The sequence below is a fragment of the Vombatus ursinus genome, unplaced genomic scaffold, assembly GCF_900497805.2.
Source record: "Vombatus ursinus unplaced genomic scaffold, bare-nosed wombat genome assembly UNPS02000749.1, whole genome shotgun sequence".
Taxonomy (NCBI): domain Eukaryota; kingdom Metazoa; phylum Chordata; class Mammalia; order Diprotodontia; family Vombatidae; genus Vombatus; species Vombatus ursinus.
In genome coordinates, this window is record NW_020940527.1 from 2,740,930 (window position 1) to 2,750,240 (window position 9,311).

Below are 9,311 nucleotides of genomic sequence, written 5' to 3' on the forward strand. Positions count from 1 at the left end.
CTTCCAGTCCCACATCTAAAAAGTTTGATGTTGTTGTTGATTTTTTTTTGAGGCATTTGGGGTTAAGTGACTTGCCCAGGGTCACATAGCTTTAAGTGTCTGAGGCTGGATTTGAAATCTGGTCACCCTGACTCCAGGACCTCACCATGCCCCTCTTTTAGATATGGCAGAATCTGGACCTGGATTCTGGAGCAGTATAGTCTAATTCAGGGGCAGAGGACCTGCGATTTCAAGGCCACATGTGGTCTTCTAGGTCCTCAAGTGCTTTACAAGTTTGGATTCAATCAAAGGACCTCACCTGAGGACCTACACGGACACACGTGGCCTCGAAGCCACAGGTTCCCCACCCCTAGTCTCCCTGCAGATCCACACAGGAAATCCAGGATGTACAAACACACACCTTGGGTGTTTGGAGCCTGTGACCACCTCACCCAGAAAACCAGTGTCTGGCCACAGACCTGAGCACAGAGACAAAGGGAAAGTCCCTTCGGTGCAGACCACAGAGACCACACCTCCAGCTTTCACCTACTTTCTCCTCAGGTCTTCATATTTTGGCTGGTTGAAAGCATAAACCAGTCTCCAATGCTTCTTTGTTTAAATACCCTTTCAATAAATTCCTAGCGTGAACCAAAGGGTCCAGTGGCATTTTGGATATTTGGTTCCTGCCCCACCCTCCATTGTTCCTTGCTAAAGCATTCAACAACAACAACAACAGTAATAATAGCTAGCATTAATATAGCACCTACTATGTGCCAGCATAACTATTATCTCATTTGATCCTCAAAACAACTCTGGTAGGTAGGTGCAATTATTATTCCCCTTTTCACAGAGGAGGAACCTGAGGCAAATAGAGATTGAGAACATCGCCTCAAGTCACACAGATACAGTAAGTATCTGAAGCCAAATTTGAACTCAGATCTTCCTAACTCCAGGTACAGTGGTCTATCCACTGGACCACCTAGCCACCTCAATAAACATTCATTAAGCACCTACTAGGAAGCAGCTAGGTGGCTCAGTGGATAGAGCACTGGGACTGGAGTTAGGATAGACCTGAATACTGGCTGTGACTCTGGGGAAGTCAGTCTTAATCTACTGGAGCACGAAATGGCAAACCAAGAAAACCCCATGGTCCACAGGGTCACTGAGTCAGACAGGACTGAACAACAACACGCACCTACTATGTGCTAGGCACTAGTGATACAAAGATCAAAACAAAGTAGGCCCAGTCCTGAAGGAGTCAATATTCGTAAGTATATGCAAGGTAATTTTTGGATGTCACCTTCTCCTCGAAGCCCATCCAAAGTCCACCCTCTCTTCCTAAGCAAGGAATCATCTTTCCCTCTGAGCTAACAAAGTACCTCCCTTAAGACACTTTCACATTCCACCTTTCCAATTCAGCTTTCCCCCTAGCTGATACATTCCAGCATGAATACTGGCAAACAATCAATGGGTACTAGCAGACTTAGCAAACTCACACACCTACCAGTACATCATAGCTTTTGACCTTGAGAGAAAATCAAGTGCAAAAGGAAGAACCTCTGCCTCATCTAGGAGACCTATTCTCCTTTCCTAGACCTTGTCATAAAATGTCTCTATTTCATTTTATACTCCCCCTCCATTCATTTCAGCAGCAAGGCAGAAGTCAATAGTTCAAGCTACTGATAGGATGTTATAATTTCTTTTTAAATAATGTATCATCTTTTATTTTGATTTAATTGTAAGAGAGTGAAAAGGAAGACACTTGAATACTTTGTTCTCATTAAGTGTTCATAAATGCATTTTCCCCACATAAGTAATGTCATGTTGTGAAGGTTGTCCCCAGTTTGCTTTCTAAAATATATTTTACAAATAGCTTTTATTTTCATATCATCTACATCTTCCAATCAATCCTCCCCTGTCCTCCTCCTCTTCCCAGACTAATCCTTTATAATAGAAAAGAAAAAGAAAAAGAAATTAACCAATATCAAACAAGTCTGACATTATAAGCCCTGTTCCATACCCATAACACCTCATCTCTTCAAAGAAGGAGGATGGTGTCTTCTCACCTATTTCAAATTTAAATTTGCAACACAGTTGTCAAGGTTATCAAGATCATTCAGGATTCCTTGAAAGATGTAACCGAAAAAATAAATCTGTTCAATGATCCTTTGAGAAGAGGAAAGACTGGGGCTACTAGGTGGCGCAGTGGATAGAGCACTGGCCCTGAAGTCCAGGAGGACCTAAGTTCAAATCTGGCCTCAGATCAAACACTTGACATGTACTAGCTGTGTGACCTTGGGCAAGCCACTTAACCCCATTTGCCTTACCAAAAAAAAAAAAAACAAAAAAAAAACGAGAATAGGAAAGACCGAATGGATTAAAAAAAAAATCTGTTGGCCAGTCAATTAATCAACATTTATTAAACTCTGACCACATGTCAGGCACTAAGTTCTGGGGTTACATAAAGAGGCAAAAGCCCTCAAGGAGCTTAAAATCTAATGATTTCAACATGCACCTGAAGGACACCCCATAGAGTTTGTCCAAAGGATGCCCTATGAAGTTTATTTCTCCAATGGCATGTAAATATGGGACAGACAGCACAGATGGAAATAAATTGGACTCAAAGTTGAAAAGGAAGAGGACAGTGCTCTGGATTGCTTTTGGAAAATGGAAAGGCTGTTTTACTGATCCAAACTTTCCATAAGAGCAATGGTCCAACTTTTTAACATTTTACTGGCACTGTGATATGAGAGCAAGACTTGGGACACCCCTGTCTCAAAATGACAATCACAGAGGCCAGTGCAAAGGTGCATGATGGGTGTGAGCAGGCAGCCACATGTAACCAAGGAGGAACTCTGAAGAAGAACAGTTAAGGATGTCAAGGAGGAACCAGTATGACCAAAAGGGAAGATGGACTGATCACATGGCCAGGGTGAGGGGTGACAGATGGAAGACCAGAGGGCCCTACTACTACCTTCTTAATGTTGGTAGAAAGCCAAGAAGGCCTCCAGCACATTGGATGGATCCCCTATGGCAAAATTTTAGAACATAAATGGGCAGGCATGGATATGTTGCCATCTGCATTGTTGGAGAGAACTCCAGAATCAATGGGATCACTGATCCATGAAAGAAGCAAATATTGAAGAACTCTCTTTACTGCTTGAAAGTAGTAAACATTGAAAAAGCTCACATAGGCTGCCTTGGTAGGTAGTGAGCTCTCCTTTGCTGGTAGTTTTCAGAAGTCTCAATGACTTGTCAGGGATATTATGAGGATTGCTTCTCCAGTTCATTTGGGGCAGAAGACCACTGAGGATCCTTCTGACTTTGAGAAGCTATGGTTCTTTCACTTTTAACTCAGAATTATGTAGTTAACTTATTGTTGTTAGTGATACCTGGGATTACACATATATAGGGAGCTTCCAAATAAAGAAATTCTCTCTGCCAGTTATCTTTTGTCTCTCCTCTCTACTATCTCCTCCTTCATCTCTGCTTGTCATGGAGACGTGGCCCTTTTTTATGCCAAGGCAAACTCCTCAACATGCATCTTTGATCCTATCCCCTCCCACTTTTTCCAGCAGATTGATCCCTCTATCATCCTCTCTGTCTCTCTCTCTGTGTCTCTGTCTCTGTCTCTCTCTCTCTCCATCTCTGTCTCTCTCTCTCTGCTCCTTTCCTGCTACCTACAAACACACCCATGTCTCCTCCATCCTCAGAAAACTCTCATTTGATCCAACCATACCTGATAGCTATCATCCTTTATATTTCCTTCCCTTTGCTGCTAAAATTCTTTTGAAAGTGTTCTACAACAGAAGCCTCCATTTCTCTCCCCTCGTTTGCTTCTGAATCCACTGCAATCTGACTTCCCACCTCATTTTTCCACTGAAAAGACTCTCTCCAAAGTTACTAACAAATGATCTTTTCTCAGTTCTCATCATTCTTGATTTATCTGCATCATTTGACACTGTCAATCACCCTCTCCTCCTAAATACTCTTTCCTCTCTAGGCTTTAGTCATGCAATCTGACCCATATGTCTGCCCAATCTTTCTCAGTATCCTTTGCTCCATCTTTATACAGTGCATTTCTACTGACTGTGGGTGGGTGTCTCCCAAAGGTCTGTCCTGGGCTCTTTTCTTTTTCCCCTTGATACAGTGGTTCTTAACCTTTTTTGTGTTATGGATCCCTTTGACAATCTCTTCTTATTATAATGTTTTTAAATGCATAAAATAAAATATAGAGGATTAGAAAGGAAACAAATAATATTGAAATATAGTCATCAATGTATTTTAAAAAAAAAAACAAGTTCATAGACTTCAGGGTAAGAACTTCCACTGTACTATCTTACTTGATGATTTCTTCAATCCCCATGGGTTCAATTATTATAATTTCTATGCCAATGATTCCCAGTTCAATACATCCAGTCCTACTTTGTCTCCTGAACTTCAGGCCCATATCACCATCCGCTCTTATACATCTCAAAATGGAATATCCAATGGCCATTTCAAATTAAATACATGCAGAAGAGAACTCCTCTTCCCAACTTCCCTATCATCATCAAGGGCACCACCATTCTACTAGTCACCAGGCTCACAACCTTGGTGTCACTTTTGATTCTTCCTTCACACTCATCTCACCTCTGTAATCTATTGTGGTCTCATCAATTCAGCCTTCACAACATTGCTCATCTACGTCCCCTTTTCTCCCCTCACACAGCCAGCACCCTAGTGGAGGCCACTATCACCTCATGCCTAGACTCTTGTATTATTCTTCCAGGTGATCTCCCTGCCTCAAGTCTTTCTCTTATCCAGTCCATCCTCCACTCAGGGATTTTCCTAAGTCTGATCATGGCATGCCCCTTCCTCTTCTCAATAAACTCTCATGGCTCCCTATTACCCCCAGGATCAAATATAAAATGCTTTGTTTGTCATTTAAAGCCCTTTTCAACCTTCTTTTTCAGTCTTCTTACACCTTCAGTCTTCAGGGGGTCTTCCATCTGGCCCCATCCTTTTCAATCTTCTTAAAGCACGTACTCTGCTCCAGCTACGTCAGCATACTTGTTAATTCTCACAAATGATAGGATGCTCCATTCTCAGTCTCTCTGCCTTTTCACTGGCTTCTTTCTCTCCTCCTCTTGGTCTCCAGGCTCCTGGCCTCCTTCAAAACTTACCTTCTTAAGGGGTGCCCCCACTGTTCTTACCTTTCCTTTGAGGTTACCTTGCATTTGTAATTATCCCTTCTATATTGTGACTTTTTTTTTTCACTTAATAGTATTTTATTTTTTTCCAATTACATGTAAAGGTAGTTTTCAACATTCATCTTTGTAAGATTTTGAACTCCAAATTTTTCTCCCTCCATCTTCTCCCTCCCCCCTCCCCAAGAGAGCAAGCAATCTGATATAGGCTATACATGTACAATCACGTTAAACATTTCCACATCAGTCATGTGAAAGAAGACTCAGAACAAAAAGGAAAAACAATGAGAAAGAAAAAAACAACAAAAAAAGTGAAAATAGTATGTTTTGATCTGCATTCAGACTCTACAGTTCTTTCTCTGGATGTGGTCCCCATAGCGGTTTTGATATATCACAGGTTGGCATAAGAAATAAATAGGAATTATGAGGGAATTTTGTGGAAGCTGTAGATGACACATGAAAGTCATGTATGCATTCATAAATGCATAAAATATATGTATAGTATTGCATAATATTAACCCAAATTTTATGGTAAGATACTGTAAACACCCCATAAAAGAAAAGAAAAAATTCAGACTTCATCTCTGGTACGAAGGGAGGGTCAAAAAATTTTAATGGGGCAGGGGCCCACAGCTAGGTAGCGCAGTGGATAGAGCACTGGCCCTAAAGTCAGGAGGACCTGAGTTCAAATCCGGCCTCAGACCAAACACTTGACATTTACTAGCTGTGTGACCCTGGAAAAGTCACTTAACTTTAACCCCAATTGCCTAAAAAAAATGAAAATTTTATGCAGATTTACATGCCCCTAACCCCTGCAATGTGGCAGGGATATGGGTACATTGTATATATGTTGTATGTAAATAGTTATTTGAATGTTGTTTCCCCCATTATAATAGGAGCCCTGTGAGAGACCAGGCCATATTTTTGCTATTCTTTGTATCCTCAGTGCTTAGGACAGTGACCAGTATTTAGTAAGTGCTTAATTGTTCTGAAACTTCCAGTCTTGGAGAGTTGCTCAGACCACTGAGAGGTTAAACACTTGCCCAGGGTCACTAAGGGAATCAGGACTTGAATCCAAGACTTCCTGACTCTCTCACTATTACACATAATGACCTCTCAGCTATCCTTCAAGAGCCACAAAATAGCACAGCACTTAACACAAGACACTGGCCATTGCAAGCAACTAATGTGGTCTTTAAAATTTTAATTGAATTTGTTATTAACTCTCCCTATTCCTTCACTTGGATTCCAGAGAGGTGTCCATGAACAGACAGAGTAAAGCCAGATTAGAAGGAGCTAGCCAGGCCAAATCCTAAATTGGATCCTTAATTCTGCTTTTTATTGCACACCAACACCTGGGAGACCTGGAACCAGGTCAAGAAGAGGAGGGTTGAACACAGAGATTTGCACTGGTCAGATCCAATAAATCTGGGATCCAGAGGACTGCCCAAAGCCTTTGGCACTGGGCTTAGATTTTGTGATACTGAACTCTACTTAAAACAATAGAGTTCAAACTCTGAGATTTTTGTCTGACCGAGATTGGCATTGCAATGAGAGCAACTGAGAGCATATACCTCTGTGTGTGTGTGTGTGTGTAAAGTGCTTTGCACACTTTAGAGTATTATTTAAATGTTAACCCTTCTTACCTTTCCTTACTCTATAAGTGATGGAACTGACAGAGTGACATTAGTGCTTTCTTTCTCAGACTACTCCCAACTTATCATATACATGGGCAAATCTCTTGAAAGGCCCGACAGATTTGTAAGCTCCTTGAGTGCAAGGCCTGTCTTTTGCCTCTTTTTATATCTCCAGCACTTAGCATATTGCCTGGCACATTGTAGGAATTTAATAAATATGTTTATTGACTGATTAAGATAGCAGAGTATAATGAAAAGAACATGTAATTTAGAGGCAGAGGTCCTGAGTTCCAGTCCTGGTCCTCACTACCCACCTGTAACTTACTGCCTATGGGAATATGGGCAAGTCACTATATTTCTTTTGGTCTTAATTTTCTCACCTGACAAATGAGGGGGTTGGCCTTGAGGGTGGCCTTGAAGGTCTCTTCCAGCTTGAAACCTATGATCCTGCCTGAAATTTCCTCATCTGTAAGATGGTGACATCATTATCTCGACTTCAGGAGCTCTGAGTAGATCCACGACAGTGAGAGAGGACTGCAGGGTACAGAGGCAGGCAGGTAAAAGGCTGGAGAATCATAGAAGGTATTGGGCAGGGCAGATGATAACCCTCAATGGACTTTGGCAGTGGGAAGGATGATAATAATACTAACTCTCATCTATCAGTACTTGAAGGGTTTAAAAGTGCCTTCTTCATCCCAGCCTGGCAGAATGGCTACATTCCTGGGCTTGGAATTAGGATCACTTAACTTCTGGCCTTACCTACAATGGAGTCAGGCAGACTCATCTTCCTGAGGTCAAATCTGCCCTCAGACACTAGCTGTTTGACCCTGGGGAAGTTACTTAACCTTGTTTGCCTTAGTTCCTCATCTGTAAAATGGCCTGGAGAAGGAAATGGCAAACCACTGCAGTGTCTGCCAAGAAAGCCCCAAATGGGGTCATGAAGAGTCAGACACAACTCAACAACAATACCAAAATACTTTATTGGATTTGTGACCTCATTAGTATGAGTATTCCTTCCAGTGGGGCAGATTGCCACTCATCCATAAACTCTCAGTGCCTCAGTTTCTTCATCTATAAAATGGAAAGGAGGGAGAAGAGTGGAGATAACCTAAAATTAGATAAGACATCATGAAGTTTATAGTGTAGCAGTAGCAAGATTGGAGGCAGCTAGGTGGCTCAATGGACAAAGGGTTGGGCCTGGAGTTAGAAAGACCTGAGTTTAAATCCAGCCTCAGACGCGTACTAGCTGTGTGACAATGGGCAAGTCACTTAACTTTGCCTTAACATACTGGAAAAGGAAATAGCAAACCACTCTAGTCTGTTTGACAAGAGTCACAGAGAGTGGGAACACGACTGAAAAAATGACTGAACAACAATAACTGAATAACAATAAATGACTGAACAACAACTTAACCTCTATAGCATCCTTGGATATAGCTACAAAGGCAAAGACAATAATCCAGGTAGGTAGTGTAAGCATTAACTATTACCTGATTGTTGTGGGAATCTGATGAAATCAAGCTTTGTCACTAAACAAGGGTTTTTCATTGCCTAATGTAAGCTATAATTTATGTGCTATATCCTTCTTTAAATCTCTTGCTGCCCACAGAGGGTTAAAAGGAGATTTGCCCCTCATTCTCTTTCTCATTTTAGTCAAGCACCCTTCAACCCAGCTCCCTGGGCAGCATGTAGCTCCTTTCAGTCTGGCATTTCATGGCCAGAGGGAAGTCACACTCAAAAAGAGAGTTGGCTGGTATCTGGAACCTGGCATGCCTTTGACTTTCTCAAGAAAATCAAAGACCAGCTTCCTTCCTGGCCCGAGGTCACCACTCAGAGCAGTAGTATACAATTTAGAGTGCTTTTAAAAAGAAATCGATATTGTACTTGGAGGAATTTGGAGAAGTTATATCAATAGATTGTTCCTTCTGCAACCCTACCTGAGACCCTCAGTGTTCCAAGACTGTCTAGTCTCATTTCAAGGAATTCTGGGAACCAGAAGTTCACAAGGGAGAAAGTGATTTAAGTGCCCCCAAAATAGATTAAAGGACTGTGATCATGTGCCTGAGAAAGGCAGGAAGTTCACAAGCCTCTTTAGTTTCCAGGACAGTTTATAAACAATCTGGGTATATTATTTTTTTTAACTCAGTGCTTAGTAAATCTTTAAGAAAGAAACAAAGAAGGAAGGAAGGAAGGAAGGAAGGAAGGGAGGGAGGGAGGGAGGAAGGGAGGAAGAAAGAAAGAAAAGTAGCAGATTGCCTAAAGTCCAAAAATAAAATGGGAGAGGTGAAAAACCTCTTGATGTTTAATTTTCCCAGAGATAAGGCCATGGAGATGTCTTTTCTGTATTTTCTATAGGGGACATGTGTGAGCAATGTTGTTAAGGTTGAAATGATGAGACTTATCCCTAGACTGGAGAGGTTGGTCTTTACCTGGAGCCTCCTGCCACATTTAGTCAAAGTCTTTCTTCTCAGTTAGACCATTCTGCCCTAGAAGGCCAGCAGGAATA